Genomic DNA, 25296 nt, shown 5'->3' with positions numbered 1-25296 from the left:
ACCTGGAAACAACCCAGATGTCCCTCAACAGAGGAGTGGATACAGAAATTTTGGTACATCTACACAATAGAGTACTACTCAGCTATTGAAAATGATGAATTTATGAAATTCTTAGGGAAATGGATGGATCTGGAGAATATCATCCTGAGTGAGGTAACCCAATCACAAAAGAACACACATGGTATGCACTCTCTGGTAAGTGGTTATTAGCCCAGAAGTTTGGAAGACAGGAAGAACAACCCACAAACCATAAGAAACTCAAGAGGAAGGAAGACCAAAAGGTAGACATTTCATTCCTTCTTAAAGGGGGAACCAAATACCCCTGGAAGGAGTTGCAGAGACTGAAGGAAAGACAAGCCAGCCTAAATATAGCTATCTCCTGAGAGGTTCTGACAGTACCTGACTAATACAGATGTAGAGGCACACAGCCATCCATTGAACTGAGTACAGGATCCCCAGTGAAGGAATTAGAGAAAGGACCTATGGAGCTGAGGGTTTGCAGCCCCTTAGGACGGAACAACAATATGAACTAACTAGTACCCTCAGAGCTCCCAGGGTCTCAATCACCAACCAAGGACTGCACATGGTAGGTCTGATTGTTCTGGCAGCATGTGTATAGTAGAGGATTGCAAATTCGATCATCAATGGGAGGAGAGGACCTCAGCCCTGTGAAGGTTCTGTGCCCAGTGTAGGGGAATGCCAGGACCAATAAGTGGGAGAGGGTGGGGTGGCAGGCATGGGGAGGGGGGAGGCAACAGGGGTTTGTTCTTGTTGTGTTTGTTTGTTTGTTTTTTAGAGGGGAAACTGGGAAAGGAGAAATTTACATGTAAATAAAGAAAATATCTAATATATATGTGTATATATATATATATATATATATAAAATCTGGCAAAAAAAAGTCAATAAATTGAAATTTTCTTATTGTTTTACTTTTCAAAAAAAAGAAAGAAAGATGATAGATGATTAACAAGATAGATGAAATGTGAGATAGGTGGCAGGTAAGTTATTGATTGATTTCATAATAGTAAAAGTAAGTAAAATGCATAAACAATACATACATACATACATACATACATAGGTGATAGATACATACATAGATACTAGGGGTAGATACATACATACATACATATATATAGATATAGATATAGATGCATACATACATAAATACATACAAACTACAAGTAGGTAGGTAGACAGATGATAGATAGATAGATAGATAGATAGATAGATGGATAGATGAATCAATCTAAACCATTCAGGTGTGCATAAGTTAAGGAGAACAGCAGTGCCCTGATAAGCTTTATGGCCTTTATATCCGGAAACTGTCTTGCTCAGTCCTGGCTCCTATCTATTCCACGAGGGCAAACACCAATGAGATTTTGTCGCCCTTTGTTCTTGGTGCCTAATGCCCTTCCTGTCAATTAGGAGAGACAGACAAATAAATATTCCTTACACATCCAGTTGAATCTGTCACTCCACCTGAGAAAATACAACTGAAAAAAGAAATCCCCAGCTCCTTTTAGAGTCCTGTGGGTCTGATCATGATGAATGATCTCTTTAGTGTCACAAGGCCAGAAGACATTTGGAGCTAAGGTGTTGGTGTGAGCCAAACTCCCCCAGAGCTCCTGTTATTCAAGCTCATTCCAGAGTAAATGGTACACTACCTTCCAGTTTTCCAAGTGGCATTTATAAATCAACTTTTAAAACACACTAAATTAGAAATGAAAATTTTACTTCCAGAAGCCTGTGATATCCTAAATGGGTATGGTCCTCCAAAAGAGCAAACTTGGGATAGCTTGGCAGGATGGTTTCAAATACAAAACAATCTAATAGATAATATAACTGGAGTGGTTTTTTATGTTGTTTTGTTTTGTAAAGCACGGCAGTACAGTGAAGGTTAGACAGAGTTCCAAGTACATGCTAGCATCCAGCAGCCTTAGCCTAGTGGATCTCCCTGCCTTTTTATTGACTTTTTTTTTCAAAACTACATGTTTTTGGGTGAAGGGTGCTCTCCCTTAAAGGTCATATGGAAGAAATGATCTTTCACACTCTTTTACCAGCTATTCTGGACTGTATTGTCTCCCAACATGACAGGCTGGAGGGCCTTTAGAAAGAATGTGATCCTGCTGACAGCCTGATTTTAAAAGTCTTCAGATCAGGGCTGGAGAGTTGGCTCAGCGATTTAGAGCACTGACTGCTCTTCCAGAAGTCCTGAGTTCAAATCCCAGCAACCACATGGTGGCTCACAACCATCCATAATAAGATCTGAGGCCCTCTTCTGGTGTCTGAAAATAGCTACAGTGTACTTACATATAACAAATAAATAAATCTTTAAAACATAAAAAAATAAATAAATAAAAATCTTCAGATTCAGGAGAGAATAAATAACTGTTTAAAGCTACTGAGCTCTCAGCCATAACAGCCATAGAGTAGCTGAGGCTGGGCCATCCTCTGTAAATTGGCAGGATCTCCTGTATGCCTTGGAACTCATAGCACGTGAAAAGTTTATTTCTAATAAAACCCCAGCAGGTAGCTACCTAACCATTAATATCCTCCCTCCACAAGGGTCTCTGAAAGCCATTTGTCTCAGCTGTATCATTTTAACCATTTCCTCTGTTGTTTGGAACTCAGTGCAGAGAGAGAAAGGCTGCCTCCTCTTTGTTAATCTGATTTGGGTTTTAGCACAAAACAAAAACATCTGGTTCTTCCACCCCTTTCTGGCCTCCAAGGCACTTGCAGTCATGTGCAAATACACACAAACACACACACACACACACAGAGAGAGAGAGAGAGAGAGAGAGAGAGAGAGAGAGAGAGAGAGGAGAGAGAGAGAGAAAGACAGAGACAGAGATAGATTCAGAGACACCAAGAATTAAAAGTAAAAATGTTAAAAACCAACAATAGGTTACATTACAGCATTCTCATCATATATATATAAAGATTAGGCCTGTGCTATTTTAAGCACACACAGCAAACCAAAATGGATTGTAGCCAACCATTCCTGGCCCTTTACTCTGTGTTAACTGCATTCCCCGATTGTTAAGACTGGTCTCTGAGGCTGCGGAGATAGCTCCATGTAAAAAGTCCAGCACACAAGTACGATGACCTGAACTGAGTTCCTAGAAGCCATGTGAACCAGGCCTGGTAACCTGGTGACACACAGTTGTAACCCCAACTGCTGGAGCTGTGGTGACATGAAAATCCCTGGAGCTCCCTGCCAATCCACCAACTCTAGATTCAGTGAGAGGCTTTCAACTCAAAGACTAAGATAGAGTCAGGTATGGTGGCTTAGAAATAGATGATTTTTTTCTTAAATATTTATTTATTTATTCATTTATTTATTATAAGTACACTATAGCTGTCTTCCAACACACCAGAAGAGGGCATCAGATCTCATTATATAGATGGTTGTGAGCCACCATGTGGTTGCTTGGATTTGAGCTCAGGACCTTTGGAAGAGCAGTCAATGCTCTAACCACTGAGCCATCTCTCCAGACTGAAATAGATGATCTTAAGGAGGAGACAGAGGAAGACAGAAAATGGTGGGATGCTGACTGCTGTTCGGGAGGGAAGCTGGCAAGATCCAGACGTAGCTAGAAATGTCGGCAGAATTCAAGAGAGAAGGCAAATCCACAAGGGTAGTTTTTCAGCGAGGGGACAGAGTTTAGAGGCTCCAAGGCATCTGTCTTAGTTTGCATCCTGTTGCTGTGATAAATAAACACCAGGACCAAAACAACTTGGGGGTTGGGGGGAAGGGCTTGTTTGGCTTACATGCCTCATTGTAATCCATCATTGCAGGAATCCCAGGCAGGAACTCAACAGGAGCAGAGAAAGGAACCATGGGAAATCCTGCTCAATGGCTTGCTCAGCAGGCTTTCTTACACATTGCCCCTAGGACCTTGCATGTGAACAGCAGGAGAGTTCCTTATCCAAGGTGCTTGCTTGCACGCCAATCCGCTGCTGCAATCTGCGGGATGATCGAACATGGCAGCAAAGACAGTAGAAGCTCCTCAGAATCCAGTCTGTTTAAAAAGCTTGCCTCCCTAGCTGTTCTCTAAAATCCTCTAACTTCAATTCAGGATTGATTTGCCGAAGCCGTTCGTTCGTTCACACACTCACCTGCCACCCTAGCCTGTGGAACCACGCTGGCTGCTCCTTGGGGATTTAGTGGAGAGGAAAAGGCAGTGTTCTGCTCCCAATATGCCTATAATTTGACAAGTCAATTTTTCTCCCTCTGCTTTTACATCTGTCAAATTTGCAAGGTAATTACGGCATATGACTGCAAGACAAACCAACACATTCATGTAACCAGCACAGACATTTCTGTAACTGTTCATTCTCCCTCATGTTGACACGCATTCACTCATGCTCCTGAGTGAAGTGTGTGTCACGCTGGGGTTCCATGTTGCGATCGATGCCATATCCTTCAGGAAAGAAAGCAATCTCTCAAAGCCGTACCCCCGTGGGGGCAGGGGATGAATGGTATCTTCAGAGGTGGCTCACTGCCGGTGGGTATTCCAAACATAAAATGGGGAGTGCATAGCTCACACCACTGCAGATGATGTTAGAAAGCTGGCCAGGGTGCAGCTTCCCTCCAAGTAAACAGCCTCTCCTCTGCTCTCATCCCACATCCATTTGCATTGCTAAGCAACTCCATGGAGCCCCACTGCTATTTCTGGCTCTGGGTTGATAGTCACAGACACCTACAAGGCTACCTCCCACATGCCAGGGTATCTTTAGGTTTCTCTTGTGAGCACTCATATGCATGACCAAGTCATAAGAACAATGCTTCGTACTCATACAGAAATTGTCACCGACAAACTCGTCACGGAATTTTGTTGACTCCTCAAACTATCCCATGAGGTGGCCTCTGATGCTGTCACTGTACAGGTAACTGGTTCCCGTAAGGATGTGCACGTGAGGAAGGGGAGACTCAAAGCAAATACCACCTCCAAGTTCCCCATCCCTAGCCAGCTTTGTTACAATGCAGTGTGCCTCAGTTTACTTATTCATAAAGTTTGACGCATGTTTGACTCGACTCGGTCTATATTCTGAATCTACAGTTGTGTGTGGGCCTGTGAATTTATGTGTGTGCAGCCACATGTACATACATGTGGCAGAAGAGGATAGCCCTGGATGTCATTCCTCAGGTGCCATCCAATGTTTTTCTTGAGACAAGATATCTCATTAGGAACTGGGGCACACAGACTCAGCCACTAGCCAATGAACCCCAGGAATCTGCCTGTCTCTCTGTCCCTCACATGGGATGCATACATACACCATGCATCTGACTTTCACACAGGTTCTGGTGCTTGAACATGGACCCTAACGTATACGAAGGTAAACACTTTACTGACTGAGCCATCCCCCCAGAGGTGACTCTGTAATTTTTGTGATACGGAACACTTTGTACCCCATGAAGAATTTTAATTTCCTTGCCTCCTAGTGACTCAGAGCCTCCTTGTAACTAATTTTGAAAATGGAAGCAAAGAGAAATTTGTACTATAAAAACAGATTAACATAAGTAGAAAGTCAGGGAGATAACATTATTCAGAGAAGTCCTGGAAAATTCCACAGCAGACAAGAAGATATGCTTGATTCAAAACTTTCATTGTACCTTTCACCCCCAACTTCCTGGTAACCTCCCCTACATGATTCCTGAGTATACTTCGAAGCTGCTACCCATCAAGAGTCAATACACATAGCAGAAGCAAGGCTACTCACAGCATTTAAATGTCTGAAGAGATCAAGCAATGAGGAACAGTGCATTACATTTATGACTCCTAAAAATGTTCTCCACAGGGCCAGAGAGACAGCCCAGTTGTGAAGAAACAATGGCAGCCAGGTGGTGGTGGCGCACGCCTTTAATCCCAGCACTTGGGAAGCAAAGGCAGGTAGATTTCTGAGTTCGAGGCCAGCCTGGTCTACAGAGTGAGTTCCATGACAACCAGGACTATACAGAGAAACCCTGTTCAAAAAAAATAAAATAAAATAAAATAAAATAAAGAAACAACTGTGGCTCTTCCAAAGGACCTGGGTTCAATTCCCAGCACGTCTGTCCGTGGTGGCTTACAACTGGAATTCCAGTCCTAGAAGGTATGATGAACTACTGTGGCCTTGACAGGCACTGCATTCACATGGTTCACATTCACGCATGCAGGCACACCATCCAAAACATAAAATAAAAATATACACAAAGGGAATGTAGCCTGGAGCCCAGAGCAAAAGACTGCCCTTGAAAGTGGCTGCAGGGACTGGGGAGGAGTGAGCGTCCTAGTCCAAGCTAGCAAGTATAACTGGAAAAACAGCAAGAGGCTCCATGCCCACACATCTGCAACTTTCCTAGTTCGTATATAGGTTAATCCATTTGTTTATATCTTGCCTTATTTTTAGAACAACAACACAATCTACGACAGCTCATGGAAAATCATTCTAGGGAGTAAACGGAAATAAACTTTTGACAGGAAACGCTGTGGTCTTAACAACAGTTATCCTTCCGTCTGTGGGTCCAGGAGGCACTTCCATTTTTGGGTGGCCTCCTCAGTTTCTTTCAGCAAGGTCTTGTAATTTTCAACTTCAAAGGTCACAATAGGGGAAAATAAATCTCCAGAAATAACATTATAGCCAACTCACTTTCAACCAACTTGCCAAAAACCTATATTAAATAAAGGACAATCTCTTCACTATTCACTGCCAGGAAAACTAAATATTCTTATGACAAGAAAGAAATTTGACCCTATCTTCCACTCCATTAAAAAGCAGACAAACATTAACTCAAGGGGCTAAAGAGATAGCTAAGAGGTTAAGCACACTAGCTGCTCTTGCAGAGAACCCAGGCTGGGTTCCTAGCACACGTATGGTGGTACACAACCTCCTGTAACTCCAGTTTCAGGAGATTTGATGCCCTCTTTTAGCCTGTCAGCTCTGTACTCCTCTTTCTCTCTCCTCTCTCCTCTCTCTCTCTCTCTCTCTCTCTCTCTCTCTCTCACACACACACACACACACACACACACACACACACACACACACGCACACACAAGTGAATACATTTTTAAAGACTTAAAATGTATTCCACACCTAAATTCCAGATCTAAAGTTATCAAACTAATAGAAGACACTTAACGATCCACTTCAAACTTTAGTACAGGCAATGGATATTTTTTACAAGAGTACAAAAGGAACACAGCGTTGTGGGTCTACCTATTAGGGGAAGAGCTCAAAGCTCTGGATATGCCTCTTAGAGAGAGGAGCACAACTGCCTACTTGAGCCATTGATCCCCCAGGACATCTGAGGGAGGGGGGATGTAATCCCAGCCTTCCCTGGATCTGCTGTGTCTCATGGAGAGACTGTCTCTACACTTCTGAAGTCATCTATCTATTCTAGGTCTAACTCCCAAAGGCACCTTTGTTTCCAATCCTGTCATCTTGCCACCACTTCTTGGCAGCCGGAACCTTCCAGCTCAGGGTACACTGAGTGGTTTTATATCTAATTCCATTCTCAGCCCAGTGATGGATGACGACAGATGCCTTGGCAAGTGGCTGCGTCAGGTGTGATCGTAAACATCTTATCTTTATTCATCAGCCAAGAACCTCTTCCAGGGTTACCTGACACGGTCAAGGTCATGAAGTCTGTTCTTGGTGTGTTGGAGACATCTATTGTAGCACTGAGCTCTGGCTCCACACTAGTCTATAAGCTTCAGAAATACGTGGTTTTAAGTAAGGAGGAGACAGGAGAAGAGGGGAAGTGGCAGGATGCTGAGTGATGCTATCACATTTGGAAGCTTTTGGTGAAAGGGAAGCTGGCAAGATCCAGACGTAGCTAGAAATGTCGGCAGAATTCAAGAGAGAAGGCAAATCCACAAGGGTAGTTTTTCAGCGAGGGGACAGAGTTTAGAGGCTCCAAGGCATCTGTCTTAGTTTGCATCCTATTGCTGCGATAAACACCGTGACCAAAACAACTTGAGGAGGAAAGGGTTTGTTTGACTTACATGCCTCATTGTGATCCATCATTGCAGGAAGTGAAGTGGGAAACAACTCAAACAAGAGCAGAGAAAGGAACCATGGAGGACACTGCTCACTGGCTTGCTCAGCAGGCTTTCCTATACCCCCCAGGACCACTTGTCCAGGTGACACCCCCATCAATCATTAATCAAGAATACGCCTCCCCGACATGCCCACTGGACAATCTGGTGGGGGCAGTTTCTCAGCTGAGATTCCCTCTGCCAAGATACATCTAGGTTTGAACCAGGTGGACAACAATCGATCATCACCGCATCTAAGGTCAGAGGTGTTCTTAAGTGTAGGTAGGTCATTTCTGCAGTCAGCAAGGGTAGTGAGGTAGTACTGAGCGAAATCCCAACTGGATGGGGAGTAGCGGAAAACAAGTCTGTGAGAGCCACTTACTGACCTTACAGCCACAAAGTCGTGAAGCAGAGAGGTGCTGCTCAATTTGTGGGGAGTGATGTCACCTGAGGGAAGGCTTTGGCTTTCATACAAAGTCTCCTGAGGAACAGAGCAGAGCTCAAAAAACTCTCCTACCTTAGCCACGTTCCCTCTGGCTCTCCCATCTAGTCAGTTGCTAACTCTTTGTGCTCCCACTTCTAGCCCTTAAACTCATCCCCCCCTTCCCTTTCCTCCTGCCCATATAATAAAGCTTTGTGTCTCTTTTTTATATTTATTTTTAATTTTTATTTGTGTTATGTGCCTATGTGTGCATGTGTGTGTCTATGTGCCTGTAGGTGCATGTGTGTGTATGTATGCATGTGTGTCCATGTCTGTATGTGCATCTGTGTGGGCACGTGTATGTAAGTGTATGTGTGTATGTGCAAATGCGTGTGTGGGGGCATGTGTGGGTCTGGGTGGGTATGTGTGTGTGAGCATGTGTATGCGTGTGTGTGTATGCATGTGTGTGTATGCATGTGTGTGTGTGTGTGTGTGTGTGTGTGTGTGTGTGTGTATGAGCACATGTGTGCAGGTGTTCACAGAGGCCAGAAGAGGGCATTGGATCCGTAGAGCTGGAGCCGTTTGCAGTTGGGTATTGCATTGGGAATCAAACATCTGACCTGTGGGAGCATCACGCTCTTTCAAATACCAACTTACCAGCACCTTAGCATTTCCTTTTTGTTATAGCATCTACCCAGATCTAGGTGAGTTAAACACCCAGGTCCCAGGCTTTGCGTGTAGTAGCTCTAGGTCCTTATAACAACTGTTTGAGGCTCTAAACATTTTAACCTCACCCACAACTATACATTGTATCACCTCAAAAGCAAAACAGTCCCACTAACCACATTTGCTAACATAAATCAGTCTAGGGCTATTGTTCTCAACCTGTGGGTCGTGACCCCTTTGGGGGGTCTAACAACCCTTTTAAAGGGTCACCTAAGACCATCTCAGGAAACATTACATTACATTTTGTTGCTTAACAGTAGCAAAATTACAGTTATGAAGTAACAATGAAAATATGAAAATAATTTTATGGTTGGAGATCATAGCATTAGGAAGGTTGAGAACCACTGTTCTAGAAGCTTCCAGGAGATACAAAACCACTTTCCAAAGGACAGAAAGGAGGCCCTTTGGTAAGGAAGTTCTTTGGTGTACCACAGGATGGACCTCTTCTAGGGAGCCCCTTTCCCCTAACACAGTGTGGGACCGCTTACTAGGGAAGTCTTCTGCTATAACACAGGATGGGACCTTGCTAGGGAAGCACTTTGTTGTAATACAGGATGAGACACTTGCTTCATTTCTCCGGGAGTACTATTGACCTGGAAGGAGCCTCAACTGAGAGAACAAATTTGTTTTCCATGCAAAATGACTCTCTAAGACAGTGGTTCTGAAAGTTTAATGGCCATGGCATTTACTTTTCCAGCTTATTAAAAATACATTTTCTAAGTACCTAGCCCAAAGACTGTGGTTCCCTGGACTGAGTCCAAGAGCTGTGTTAAGCCCTTTCACTACACCAGCAAACTTGGCAGAGGTGAAGGAGACCACACCATGCAGATGTTGCTCTATGGAAGGGCCAGCTGAGCTCAAGGCTGAGGAGGGACAAGAGTCAACTGAGATGCCAAAACTCAGCCCATGAGTGAAGTAAGAAAGAAAAAACCTTTAACTCAAGTAAAACATATAGCTTCAAGTGAGAGTGAGACTGAAAATTATAAATTAAACCTCAAAGATCTTATTTCTTTTATAGTGCTTGCTGGAAAATCAATGAGGTTTTTTATTTGGTTGGTTTGGTTTGTTCCAGAATATGGATTGGTTTTTTTTTGTTGTTGTTGTTTGGTTTGGTTTTTTGGTTGGTTGGTTGGTTGGTTGGATTTGAGACAGGGTTCCATGTAGCCTAAGCTGTCATGGATCTTACTAGATAGCCCAGGATGACCTTGAACTTCTGATCTTCTTGCCTCTGTATCCTTGGTGAGGGGCTGCAAAGTTGTACACCACTACACCTGGTTTATATAGTGCTGGGGATCAGACTCTGGGCTTCATTCACACTAGACAAGCGCTCTACCAGCTAACCTACATTCCTGGCCTGACTTTTGCCAGTTTTAAATGAGAAGCTATAACGCTTCCAATCTTTCGACAAAAGTAGACTTCTTGTGTTTATTTGTTCCAATCACATTGCAGAAAAGTCAGCATAGGCCTCTCCTTCCTGCCTGGGAGGTTCAAAGCCAAAAGGAGAGACTGAGAGCTCACTTCATTGGTGGGTTTGCAGGACATCCTTAGGTTAATCTCCAACACTGTAAACAGACTTGGAAAAGTCTTGGGTTTTGTTTTTATTTTAAGCCGAAGGGGAAGGAGCCATCTTTCCCCCTCCAAAATGGAGACAAATGACAGAAGCAGAATTGGTCCCTGACAGCATCCTGGGTATATGCCAGTTCTGGCTTTCCTGTCAGTAGTGCCAAAAATAAGTATATCAACCACAAACTTAAAGTCCAATTTCTGTTGCCAATACACAAGGTTGTGATGTGGTACGGTAACATATGATCATGTGATGTGGTAACACATGATCATGTGATGTGGTAACATATGATCATGTGATGTGGTAATATATGATCATGTGATGTGGTAACATATGATCATGTGATGTGGTAACACATGATCATGCCTTTTGTAAATCATCTTAGAAATTCATAATGATGAGAAGACCTTGCCTATACTATAGGTTCTCAGAGACCAAAAACTGTTCTAACTGTTGAAAGAGAGAAGCGCCATCTGTTGTTTCCTGAGAGCTGAATGTTTATTGTTCTCACCCACGGAATTCTGAGACTGTCACTCAAAGAATGAAATAGCAAGCACGATAAAGCAGCAAAGATCCATTACAAACAAGGGTTTTCAGGTTAGTAGCTCTCCCTAATTAGTGGGTTTGTTACATTGATAGGTGTTGGTTGCATTGAAGATATCCCTACATAACAAGGGAAGAAAGTGTAGCTTGGCAGTAAATATGACGAGAGAGGTTCCAAATGAAGACCAATGCCCAAAGCGGGCTGATTAGCCTACGCTGTTCAGTAGAACAACAGCATCAGCATTTTATTAGCATGCCAGGCAAAGAGGCTGAACTCTGTTTATCAACTTGATAAGATATAACAATCGCTAATTTTCTGTATGAAACATTAAAACAATCTCTCAAGAGTTCCTAATTAAGAAAGAACCTTGGGGATGGGGGAAACCTTTAATCCCAGAACTCAGGAAGCAGAGGCAGGCAGATCTCTGTGAGTTCGAAGGCAGCATGGTCTACAGAGCAAGTTCTAGGACAGCCAGGGCTACATGAAGAAACCCTGTCTCGAAACCAAAAAGGAAGAAAAGATAAGAAAGAAAGAAAGAAAGAAAGAAAGAAAGAAAGAAAGAAAGAAAGAAAGAAAGAAAGAAAGGGAGGAGGGAAAAGAAAAGGAAGAAGGGACGGAAGGAGGGAGGAAGGGAGGAAGAAAGGAAGAGAGAAGGGAAGGAAGGAACTTTGCTTTTGCAACTAATGGAGTACAGCATCCATCCATATGTGTATTGCAAAGTGAGTCTCTGAGTTCCTATAAGATAAAGCTGAAATGCCCAAGAAATCTAGCAGCATGCAGGCTGACGTCACGAAGGCCCATTCTCATGGAGCTCGATGATGGATGCATTTAATAAAGGTGTGATGTGTTCGCATCTTGAGCAGCTTGTGGCTCCTTCTGAGCTGAATCTGTGCCTTTCATTACTCCCATTCTCCCTAGAATATTGAAAGCTTACCCCTCATCCCATTTTATTCTTGCTGGGAAAGTGATACTGCAGTCTAGCTCCATAGGGTAGACTGGAGACAGAGATGCTGGGGGTTCCACCTCCAGGGTGTGAAAGGTTGTAAGAGCCAGGGACCACTTGTGCCTCTTACAATGAGCGAATGTATCTTCCCTGCTCTTAACAACCAAGGAGGAAGGGAGAATCTTAGAGCAGAAACAAAGAGAAGGGCAGGTGGTGCCAGCTCCCAGCGACCTCTGCTTGGCTGCTCATTGCCCATGGGAGTCAGATCTTTATTCTTCCCACCCTCAGCTCCCTTATCAATCTGCCTTTCAGGTCCTACCCATCAGTGGGACACCCTGATAGAAACTGTTGGTTAGCCTTTGTCAACTTGACATAAACTTAGACATATCTGGGAAGAGGGGATCTTAATTGAGAAAATCCCCTCATAAGATTTCTTATAAAAAAAAAAAAGAAAGAAAGAAAGCAGACTGAGCTAGCCATGAGGGTCAAGCCAGTAAGCAGCACTCCTCCATGACCTCCACATCAGCTCGTACTTCCAGGTTCTTGCCCTGTTTGGGTTCCTGCCCTGGTTTCCATTGTTGACTACTGTGATGTAGAAGTGTAACCAAATACCTTTCCTCCGCAAGCTGGTTTCAGTCACGGTGTTTTATCACAGCAATAGAAGAAGATGATGGAGACCTAGGAAAGCTAGGCAGGAAACTAGACCACAGCTGCCTCTGTCCCTACCTCAGTACCTCCTCCATTTTGCCTGTCCCTTGGCTCTGCTGCTACTGCACACTCCTCTCTATGCAACCCTCACTTGGTTCTAAACATCAACACCCAACTCTGCTCCCAAGCAGCCCAAGATGGCCCAGGAGCCACATTGTGACCAGTTTCATAGGTTAAAGTGAATCCATTAAATCCCCTAGCACGTGCCTATGTCCTCTGGAGAGTCTGCTGACCTACTATCTCCTCGCTGCCACCTACATGAAGGAAGGAGGATTTGTTTTTAATATTGCACTTAGGCTAGCAGGACGTCTCAGCAGATAAAGACGCTTGCTGCCAAGTCTGCTACCTGAGTTGAATCCCCAGAACCTACATGACTAAAGAAGAGAACCCACTTTCTTTTTTTTTTTTATTAGATATTTTCTTTATTTACATGTCATACAATATCTCCTTTCCCAGTTTCCCCTCAGAAAAAAAAAATTTTAAATAACATAAAATAAAAATAAAAACAAAAACAAACCCCTGTTCCCTCTCCCCCCCCCCTTTCACCACCCCCACCTTTTTCTGCTTCCTGGCCCTGGCATTCCCACTACACTGGGGTATAGAACCTTCCCATTGATGACTGACTTGGCCATCCTCTGCTACATATGCTGCTGGAGCCATGAGTCCCACCATGTGTACTCTTTGGTTGGTGGTTTCGTCCCTGGGAGCCCTGAGGGTACTAGTTCATATTGTTGGAGAACCCACTTTCTAAGCTGTCCTCTGACTTCCTTACTCACACCATGACATGGGTAGATCCACGTGTATGCAGACAAACAGACACACATGCACACGATATAAATGAATGTAATAAAACGTAATATTGTCCTTTTGTGAAATCTGTGATTCGAACAAAATGTACCTCAGGTGTAGCCAGGGATCCTAGAGCTGTGACCTCAGACTGAGACCCTATCCCAAAGCACTGAGAGCAACAAGACAACATCTTGAGGCATCCAGGCCTAGGAAAGAGTACCACCACTCCCTGAGGATCCTGGTGGCACAGAAGAGATGGAAGATTTCCTAAGAACCTGGAGGAAATTTTCTCTGTACTCTGACCTTAGAATGTGACTTCGGCTTTTTAAAACCACACTAAGACCATTTTTTCCGCACAAGTCTCATGATCTGCTATTCCCTCATCATCATTCTGCCTCCTTGATCACACACATTATCATCTGACACTTAGTACCAGGAGAACTAGACAGGAGCCCCTCCACACAGATCCAGAATCCAAGCAAGGCCAAGAGATATGCATAAGCATTCGTCGACACAAAACTCACTTTTTTTCACTTCAGAAAAGTTTCCAGATCTATGGCAGTAAGAAGCCACTGACACTGTCAGTCACATTAATTGGTAGTTACTGTTTTTACTTGCCATAACAAATATAAAACTTAATGTTATCTAACTAAAAGTAAATCAATACCACAACCTTCCATATAACATTATGTCCAGTTCCCCCCCATACACACCTCACTGAAAACTGATTGTGACTGTATAATATTTTTCTTCCAAGGAATTGTTTCCCTTATACCATAATTTTTCACACCATAATATTAATTTTGCCCTCTGTGCTGCCCATGTAACTCATTTTTTGCAAATTTGATATTAACACAAACAATATTAGGATAGCAGAAGAGAAAGAACTAACACATGACATGTTGTTGATTTTCATGTTATCTTTTTTGAAAAAGTCTCTATGCTGTACACATACACACACACACACACACACACACACACACACACACACATACATTCATTCTACTCTGAGAAGCTGACCAACACATACATTTAAACAATATCCCCTCATCCAAAACCGCCTTCAGTATGGTATGTCAGTATAAGATTTTGTCTATACCAACAAATGGAAAGGTGAGGTCATAGCATAGCCATTAATTTCTTTCTCCCAGAAAATGGCTAAAAGCATGAATTCTAAATGAGAAAGGGGATAGGAGAATGAGCAGTAGACAATAAATTTGGGGAGCCAGGGGTCGCCTCCAGAATTGAATGTATCCACCAGAATTACTCAGAGGTGTGTCCAACCCACAGCCCTGAACCACTTATGACTGAGAATCAATGAGACCAAAGCCCAAAACACTTATAACAATATGAATGTTTGCAAGTGTATGCTCTTTGTTTTTGCTTTGTTTTTATTGTTTGTTTGTTTGGTTGGTTGGTTGGTTGAGTTGGTTTTGGTTTTAATTTTGTTTTTTATTTGGTTTGGTTTGGTTTCATTTCTGTAATCCTATATATGGTTGTTGGGTGTGAATTTTGTAGATGACATCATGACACTATATCAAAAGATTGGACATACCTACAAGGTTTGTTACATCACAAACTACAGAGACTTCAGAATCCAATGTTCTCTTCTGGCCTCTGTGGGCACTTCACTCATGCACACACACACACACACACACACACACATAATTTGAAGAGAGAAATGAATACAGAACACATATATGAATTTCCTTAACCCAATTAATATCCCATAACTAAACATTAAAATAATAAATAATTTTTAAACTGAAATATTTTAAGAGCTAAATAAAGAGAGACAAAGCTGATATTCGAGCAGGAAAAACAACACTGTTCAGAACAGAACAACTCCAATACCCCAAGTTACTAATTCTCTCTTTGACACCCTCCCTAACACAGTAGCGTTCATTCTCTTAAGAGAAATCCCAGTGATTTGTGGCAGAGGCTCAGGCTTCGGCTCAGGCTTTGGGCAGGCACAGGGGAAGGGGTGTAATGTCTTTCTCTCATGCCTGGAATGGGCGTCCCCCACACCAGTTGGATAACTGCCCTGCTCCTTCTCTTCCCTCGGGCTAAGTTGTCAGTGCAGCTGGCTCACTCCTGTCCTAGAGAGTCATGGGGAAAGTTTTCAAGGGTGATAATGTCAACGTGTTTCTGAAAAACCCCACCAGAATGTGATGATTTTCATACATACAATGTAAGAGACATAAACCTATAAATAACCATCTCCAATTAACCTTTCTCTACCTTCTCTGTCTTTCAAACTGATCCAAGCTCGCTCTCCTCCAGAAAACCAATTACAACTGGCACTTGCTTTTCTTCAGATGTATCTCATCTTGTTTATGCTGCTTCTGCTGGTTTGTTATAATTCAGTCCTGCAAATTCAGGAGCCAGGCTGATTTTCAGTTTAAGTACATTTTACTTGCACTTTTTTTTCCCCCAGATCTGTTCAACAATCCATCCTTCAGTCAACGACACTTAAGGAAAACAAATGTCCACCAGGACAGATTCGTATTGAAGAATCAGAATTGGAACAAGCCCAAATCCAATTTTAAGAATTAAGCTAGAGTTTATCTCTGGCATCCGGCTTTTCTCTCCAGCTCTTAGAACCGCCCTCTATTCAGAATCCATTCTCCTTCCTGTCACGGTGTGAATGATAATCTCCATCTCTACATTATCATTTTATTGCCTCTCAAGTGCCCCATTCCCACTGGCATATACGTATGTTCAAATACTTCACATCTGAAAATGTTTCTGCTACTCTCATTGCCTTAGCATTACTATGAGATCTTTTCCACATCAGTTCATTTAAAGAGTTTCCAACTGCCATTCTCACATGTCATGGCTAACATTTACAAAACACAACCAACCTGCTTTCCTCCCCCATCACAGAGAAATAACTCTGGTCAAAATTACCAAATTCTCCCTCCCCAAAAAGACAACAGAATAATGTTCAACTGTGAAGAGAAAAAAAAATCATATGGTCAAGGGACAGTCTTCAGCCTCTGCCTTCCTTAGTCCCTGCAGAAGTCTACAGTTGCCGCCATCTCCTTCCCAGAGCTCTCTCTCTCCCAGCTGCCATGATGCTGGGCTCCTGTTTCTAATCCCCCTGTGATTCCTTCATGGCTTGCTTTCTTGAATCTATCTGACTTCTGACAGCTATTCTTCACCTATTTACCTACTTAGTTAAAAAAATCTTTTCTTGAGAGGAATATTACAGAGACCCAGACACCATCCAGACGCCAAGCATTCCCAAATGTACCTCTCTAACCCTAAGCTTGCCCCAGATTCAAACAGAGGACCATTAGCAAACCAGGAAGGTATCTACTTAAAGTGTCCTACTATGTGTCTTAATGTGAAAGTCCAAACTTAATATATCCAAGACACAACACTTAGTTGTCTGCCTGAAGCCTGAGCCTCTGGGTTTCCTAAACTCGGTCAGCTATTGCTTCCTCTCTTGATCTCACCCTACCTGCCATTCATCAGTCTACAGTGTGATACTTCAGATCCCAGCTATGGGATACAAGCTGGCCAATTTACAGGGCTTGCATCGCAACTGTCTCAAGGTAAGGCTCCATCTTTACACTGATGCCATCAGCTCCTACATCACCTCTTTGGGTTTTAACCTTGCTCACCCTACAGTATATCCTACCAGTGAATAGATCAAAGACAGGTTGATAAAAGAGTATGTCTCCAGCACATGGCATTTGATTACATGGAATGACATCTAACCCTTCACTCAGTCCTTATTTCCCTATGGTGGCCTTAACAGCTTCCGCTGGAATGCACTTTCTAGTTTTCATTGTTAATATCTGTTGCACATGGCATTGGGCTACACAGAGATATTTTCATATAAGTCTATATTACAAATTCAGCACATTCCACCCTATCATTTCTCATCCTCACCCCACCCCCACTTAGTCCTCTTTGTTACCCTCGAGAATCTCACTTCCTCTCTCAGGTCATACATACGTACATACATGATTTTAGGTATCTAAATAGAATCTAGAAGGCACAAATACTCCAACATATCCTTTCTTCAGGTTATAAACGTAAATTGGTTATCTGTCAAACTTGAGTGACAAATGAATGATTCTAAGACTGGAACAGGAAATAGGAGAAATGAGCCTAGAGCATCTTGTAGTGCCATAAAGAAAGAAGAATTAACACACACATATAACATATATAGATACAACATATATTAGCATATACATTATACACATGCAGACATATGAACACACACAATATATATACATATGCACATGCAACATACATGCATATACCCACACATACACACAACAAATACATACACATACATTTGCACACACACAAATGCAACCTATACATATGCATACAACATACACAAATATATACATATAACACATACATAGAATACATGCAGACAAGATATATAAATACATACACACAAAATAGATGCACATGCATATGCACATACCACATATACATACATACATACATACACAATACATACACGTGCCATATACACACACACACATCTAGTAGACCAAAGGGACAGAGGAGCCAGCTAGAACTCCCAATGACCAATGCTAAAATCATTTGAGCAACAAAATAAAATAAAATTGGATTTTATAACCTAAAGTTTAAAACCTGCAAGTCCATTTTTGTAAGTCAATATTGCACAAATTAATAAGTGAGAGGAAACCAACTTTTCATGCAGAAAAACTCCAAATATGCCACATAGGTCTCCTGCTTAGAAATCTTACACACCGGATTCAGGCCAGGAGATCAAAGGTGAACCTCATGAATCCTGTGACAGTCACACTCCTGAAGAAAAGAGCATTCAAGATCTGTACTCTCGCCTGGTGGTGGTGGCACATGCCTTTAATCCCAGCACTTGGGAGGCAGAGGCAGGGGGATTTCTGAGTTCGAGGCCAGCCTGGACTACATACAGAGTGAGTTCCAGGACAGCCAGGGCTACACAGAGAAACCCTGTCTCAAACAAAAAAAAGATCTGTGCTCTCCCTCACAGAACCGCAAATCCTATCCTAATCGTGAAATTAATGTTAGAGAAATGCCACTATGGCACCCGTCCAGTGAGTGTTCTTTAAAATGTCAAAATCACAAAGCAGGAAAATCTGAGAAGCGATTATTGAAGAGGAGCCTGAGGAGACATAGCCGAATGCAACTCCTCACAGGAAGAAGACATTTGCAAGGAAGGCTAAGGGATTATCATAATTCTGAACAGACCTTGAAAGCCTATGACTTATTTTTACACTGAATATATACTTAAGACTTTTTTAGTATGCATGAGACTTATGTGGCTGGCTTCTGAAACACCTGATAACTGGACTCGGTCCCCCAGAGTTCCTGATAGCTTCAGGCTTGCATTCCTAATGAGTCCTAAGGAATACACACACCGCTATTCTCAGTACCACAGGTCAAGAACTACCAAGCAAAGCTGAATGTGTTAACCCATCCCTACATGGTAAGAAGATATGTTTCCTGTCTTGGGGAGGAGATCACAGCCTGTGGCCCAACAACCCAGTTTTAGCTACCCAACCAGAATAAGTCAATTAAATAAGCCAAATTAACAGTGATAATCAGGAAAAGGAGATGTGTTTAATGTGGTCATGCTGGGAAAAGAGTGACCACATTCATCTCTAGGGTCCCAAGTTCATCTCTAGGGTCCTTGCATGAGTATAAGATTTAAATAGAAGGTAAGATATATGCATAATTAAGCAGTCTGGCCAAGGTGAGGTCCTGCCTACTGTCTCAGCTCCAAGTCTCCTCCACAAGGTCACATGACAAGTTGTAAATCTCTCTCCAGGAGCTAAGCTGTGTTTAGAAAGAGATATATTCACTCTTTCCAGGTGTCCTGTAACAGCCAGTAAGTCAGTTAGTTTTAGTTAGTTAGTTAGTTAGTTAGTTAGTTAGTTAGTTAGTTAGTTAGTTCCTTAGCATTACCAGGAAGAAACTCACAACACAGCTACCAATGGTATCTGAAAGTACATCTGAAGACTTAACTACCATTAAAGAAGGCACAGAGGTCATTGCATTAATGCGTTAACAGATACTACATCAATCTCAGCCAACCTGAGGCCATGAAAGATGTGGTCAAAAGATGACAGAGCAGGAGTTAGGAGGATATGAGCTTCAGCTACTACGAAGTCTGTCCAACCCTGGAACCTGCACTACTCCATATTCCTATGTGAGATATGTCCTTACTGTCTGAGCAAGTCTGAGCCAGTACTTCTCAGTGGCTTACAGTTAAGGTCACATGGGAACAGCCTTTCAGATCCCATCTCCTTCTGCACACTCATTCACTAGCACCGGCCATCCTGACATACGCTCTCCTATATATGTGGCTCCTCTGGCATCGGGCTCCATCAGGGACAATTCTTACCCTGACATTGTCCTCGAGTCTCCCCAGGGCTACCTGCTTCTTCCCTGGGCTTAGCTCAAAACTTGACTTCTTCAAAGCCAGTTATGCAGATTGTCCAACCCACATGCTTTCCACGCCACCGCCCCCAGCACTCTAGTCTGCCACCCCACTTTACTGTCTTCTGAGAATTTACACTGGTGGATTCCTGTTTCAGTCCCCACAGGCCTCCACCATTTCACACTCAGCCCTCTTTGTTCCTTGTCAGTTTCTGTAATCTTCTGTGCCTAGGAATGCGAGGGATGCTTGACAAATGTTTGCTTAACAAATGAATTAACTGAACAGCTAGCATATGCCCACTTTAAAATAAATTCACACTTTGTCCAAATGTGAGAATTTCAAGATGATTGGCAGCTGACGGTGTAAGGGTATCTACTCGGCGATCTCCTTAAAAAGGCAGTGCTCTGTGTAGGGAACCATATGTTGTATCTGTATATAATGCACTCTGATTCTCAGAAAAAGAAGATCAAGCCAGGTGTCAGCAAAACACCCAAGGGGTAGAAGCCAACAGATCCACACACTGAGCCATAGAGATGCCAAGAGCAACGAACACAAGTGACAGCTTTGACACACAGAGGACCCATAAGAGGAAAAATATACCCACCCCAGAGAGGGAGATTCGTACTACTAAGACAAGACAAAAAGTTAATCTCATCTGTTTGTGGGGTTTGGGGTTTTGTTTTATTTTGCTTTGGCTATTTTTTGAGACAGGGTTTCTCTGTGTAGCCCTGACTGTCCTAAACGTGCTCTGAAGACCAGGCTGGCCTTGAACTCACAGAGATCCACCTGCTTCTCCCTCCTAAGTACTGGGATTAAAGGCGTGCACTACCACTGGCTGGCCTGCTTTCTAAAATCAGCATCTGAGCTGGATACAATGATATATGCCAATAATCCCAGTACTTGGGAGGATGAAGTAAAAAGACTGTGGAAAGTTTGAGTCCAGGGTGCATAGCATAGGACATCCTGCACTACAGGTATAAGACCCTGTCTCAAAAATAAACAAATAAATGAATGAATAGTCATATTATTTTGAGGAGTGAAGTCATTGCACTCACCCTGGGACCAGGAAGGGTGGGGGTGGGGCTTTCCTTCTACAGCATCTCTGAGTTCCTGAGCTTTGGGTGGATCCTCCACACAGAACTCTCTCTCCATAGTCTGAGGACCACCGAGGGTCCAGAGGAAGAATTTGAGTTTTGTGTTTCTAAAATTTACTTATAAACCCAGGGAATGTTTCCCCAGTCTCCTTCTCTAGGAAGAAGTAAAAACTGCCTATTGACTTTCCAGTCAAACCACAACCAGTAACTGGATGCGACCCCTTGGATAGAGTCGATGTTATTTTTCATCCCTCAAGTTGAGAGCTCTATGCATAGCTGTTTCGTGGACAATTTTAGGAGCATTTATAGACAGAATGGTCAATTGCAAAGGGCTTTTAAAACAAGCTATGTTTTAAAACTTATCCTTTGATGAATTTACTACCAATTTTATTGGTTCCTGGTACCTATAACATACCTACATTGATCCCTTTCGGTATCTTATTTGTTGATTGGCATGTGCTTATTGCCCTGTTTCTGCTATTAATGTAAATATTGTGTTTCCTTGTCTTCCAGGTTGTTCTATTAAGCCTCAAAAGAAAAGAGGTAGGGGAGCAGTGCTAAAGAGATAGCTCAGAAGTTAAGAGCTCTTGCTGCTCTTCCAGAGGACCTGGGTTCAGCTCCCAGCATCTACATGGTTACCCACAACTATTTTAACTCCAGTTCCAGGAGATCCAGTGCCGCCTTCTGGTCTCCAGGGCTCCAAGCACACACACAGAATAATGCTGCCTCATTCAGGAGGGGAAAGAGGATTGACTGATTGAAGAAATGTAAAACCACAGGCAAATTGAGAACAGGCAAACCCTAGGTAGAGATTATAAACTTCACATGCACAATCTACATAGTGACACTGGAAATCATCAATCAGGACGTCTCATTTGGCCAGGGCAAGCTGAGAAAGCCACAACTTTCTATACGAAATGAGTCTCTCTTTGAAATCATGAAGTCTCTCATGAAATCATGAAATATCTTTGGGGAGGAGTTTCTCTAACAGAAAATAAAGAGCTGGTTAAATAAAGATGGGCACATCAGAACTCAGAGGAAAATAACCATATAACCTCAAATTTTGCAATAACTACCTTGGATAAAAAAGAAGTTACTCCTTCCAAGAATATGTACCTAAGAGCTGCAGAAGTGGCTCAGTTAGTACAGTGCTTGCCCAGCATGCATGAAGCTTTGAATTTTATACAGAATAAACCAAATAAACTGGTCTCAGTGATGTGTGCTTATAGCCTCAACACTTGGAAGTTGAAGGCAGGAGGGTCAGAAGTTCAAGGACATTCTCTGCTATCTAATGAGTTTAAGGCCAGCTTGCGACACAAGAGACCCTTGAGACAAAAGAGGGGAAGGGAAGAATTTTCTTCCATCTTCCTCAGAGCACTTACCTTAGAAGGCTTTTAATTATTATAAATATATACATATGTTTGCATATTTATGTACTTATACTTATTTATATATAAATGTATATATTTATTTATATTTATACATATATACATATCTATGTGCACACACACACACATACTCACACTTTAGAAGGCCAAGTTGGCTTTTTGCCTGTTGGCCTTGTGTGTATTCTATGAATGTTTTTCTCAAGAGTCTGGGAGATAACACTATGCATTGAACATCAAGAAGAATGGTGCCCTTATCTCAGCTTCTGTTGGAAGCAGGACCCTAATTCAAGGGGCTCTTTGCTTTAAATTGCAAAACTACCTCTTGTTATCAAACACACCGTTTGTCTCTTCTGACTCAAGCTAAGTACCCAAGGCAGATGGCCACTTCTCCTTCCTGGTGAAGTATGGAAATGAACTATGAGAGTCAGGTGGTGCCGTCCAGTCCTCTTACTTGAGGACCAGACATTTATCGTAAGGGACTGTTCGTGTTGCACGGTATCTGCTTGGCTATCTACGACTGAGCTGTCTTTCTGCCTTGGCAGTCTCAGTGAATTCTTGTGGTATACCCCACATTCTGACTTTGTTCTTAGTAATAAAAGTCTTTCCCCTCTTTCCTTTTGCAGCCATCAGGGGCACCGCAGCCGCCAAAATGAAGTTCAATCCCTTCGTGACTTCTGACCGAAGCAAGAACCGCAAACAGCATTTCAATGCACCTTCTCACATTCGGAGGAAGATCATGTCCTCCCCTCTTTCTAAAGAGCTGAGACAGAAGTATAATGTTCGGTCTATGCCCATTCGAAAGGATGATGAAGTTCAGGTTGTTCGAGGACACTACAAAGGCCAGCAGATTGACAAGGTGCTCCAAGTGTACAGGAAGAAATACGTCATCTACATTGAACGAGTCCACTGAGAGAAGGCTAATGGCACAACTGTCCATGTGGGCATCCACCCCAGCAAGGTGGTTATCACCAGGCTAAAGCTGGACAAGGACCGCAAGAAGATTCTGGAGAGGAAAGCCAAATCCTGACAAGTAGGAAAGGAGAAGGGCAAATACAAGGAAGAAACAATCGAGAAGATGCAGGAGTAGAGACATCTCGTGCACAGCTTTCATTAAAGACTGCTTAAGTAAAAAAAAAAAAAAAAAAAAAATAGTCTTTCCTTTCTCATCACCCTCAAGAGGAAGATTTCTGGGTAGAAAATAAACTTTAGTTTTAGTGTATTTCTCCAGCAGGTGCCATTCTTTTCTTTCTAGATGACCAAAAATTAACATCTTCAAATTTCAAAACCTTCAAATCACACTTTGTGGTAAATGCTTATGTCAGGCTCTGCTCACTGCCGCTGGGCAATTGGGAAACTGGCAATACACTTGGATGGAGGATTTTGAGGAAATAATGGCAACTGACACTCTAGTTCTCCCCCCTGTTCCTCTCTGCCTCTCTCTGTCTCTGTCTCTGTCTCTGTCTCCATTTCTGTCTCTCTGTCTCTCTGTCTCTCTCTCTGTCTCTCTCTCTGTCTCTCTCTCTGTCTCTCTCTCTCTCTCTCTCTCTCTCTCTGTCTCTCTCTCTCTCTCTCTCTCTCTCTTTCTCTCATACACACACATTGTGTGTGTGTGTATGCCCATAAGAGGTTAGTTGGGTGTCTTCCTCTATCACTCTTCACCTCATGTTTTGGGACAGAGTCTCTCACTGAACCTGAGTTCACTGATTATGCCAGAGTGGCTCCCCAGTGAGCCCAAGAATCCCCTTGTCTCTGCCTCACTGGCATTGGGATTACAGGCAAATGCCTCCATAATGCTGGGTGCTGAAGCCTGAACCCAGGTTCTTATATTTGTGGAGCAAGCTCTTGACCAACTGAACCACCTCCCCAGGCCCTGAAGCTGACATTGTCAAGGATGTGTTTGTTACAGTCAACTGAAACTTGGGAGAATCTTTTTATGTACTAGATGAATAAAAGTCAGAATTGACCTTTAGTTGAGTTGTGCCCCTAATAGGGAAAAAAATGATTTAAAAAAAAAAAAAAACATGTTGGAATGAAATCTTGAAATTAAGTATTTCCATGGGTGTGCTTAAATGCTACCCATCTGCAGCCCATATAACAAGAACAGCTTCTCTGTCCTAATGAATCCATCATCTTTCTAAAACCTAACATTGTATTAGCACTCATTGAAACCATAGAAACCATTTGGCAACACATCTCTCACCACAAACCAATCATAATCAGCTCTGTCAGATACTTATTTGCTGGTAGAGATGATGAATTTTCCCAGGAGGAGAGAGAACTGATCAGCCTGGGAGCTGCAGGTAGCCATTCCAACACACAGGCAATAGCAGGAACAAAGATGTCCATGTGGCAAAGGGTCACACTGTCTGTGTCACTCACTGAGACTACACAAGTTCACTTCCCTATTGTCAGTAACCAGCGTGCTTTAGGAATATAGAGAACTAAACAAGATTCCCAGAGACATCACAATTCAAAGGCAAAGAATATGGATGGCATAGAGTTTTGTGCCACAGGCTCTCTTGATACCCTTTAGCCTCAAGTCTTTAACCCATTTTATAGCAACGTGATCATTAGTTCTTTGTTGTTTTCTTGATGTTGAGATATAAGAGTTTCCTGCAAGTTTTGCTTATTAATTCTCTAGTGGATGCATTACTACTTCCCCATCAGGAAGTTCCTTTGGCAC

At 42.6% G+C, this 25296-nt stretch overlaps 1 long non-coding RNA gene and 1 pseudogene across 1 annotated transcript in view; one reads left to right on the top strand and one right to left on the bottom strand.

Annotated features, from left to right (window-relative positions):
• Nucleotides 1–25296, bottom strand: part of LOC116072274 — a 217839-nt gene that overhangs the window by 126055 nt on the left and 66488 nt on the right. The gene's annotated exons all lie outside the window — the stretch shown is intronic.
• Nucleotides 23254–23738, top strand: LOC116072273 (annotated as a pseudogene).

This window comes from Mastomys coucha, unplaced genomic scaffold, assembly GCF_008632895.1.
Source record: "Mastomys coucha isolate ucsf_1 unplaced genomic scaffold, UCSF_Mcou_1 pScaffold23, whole genome shotgun sequence".
Classification (NCBI taxonomy): Eukaryota; Metazoa; Chordata; class Mammalia; order Rodentia; family Muridae; genus Mastomys; species Mastomys coucha.
The sequence above is the reverse complement of the archived record's forward strand: the minus strand, read 5'-3'. Positions and strand labels throughout refer to the sequence as shown.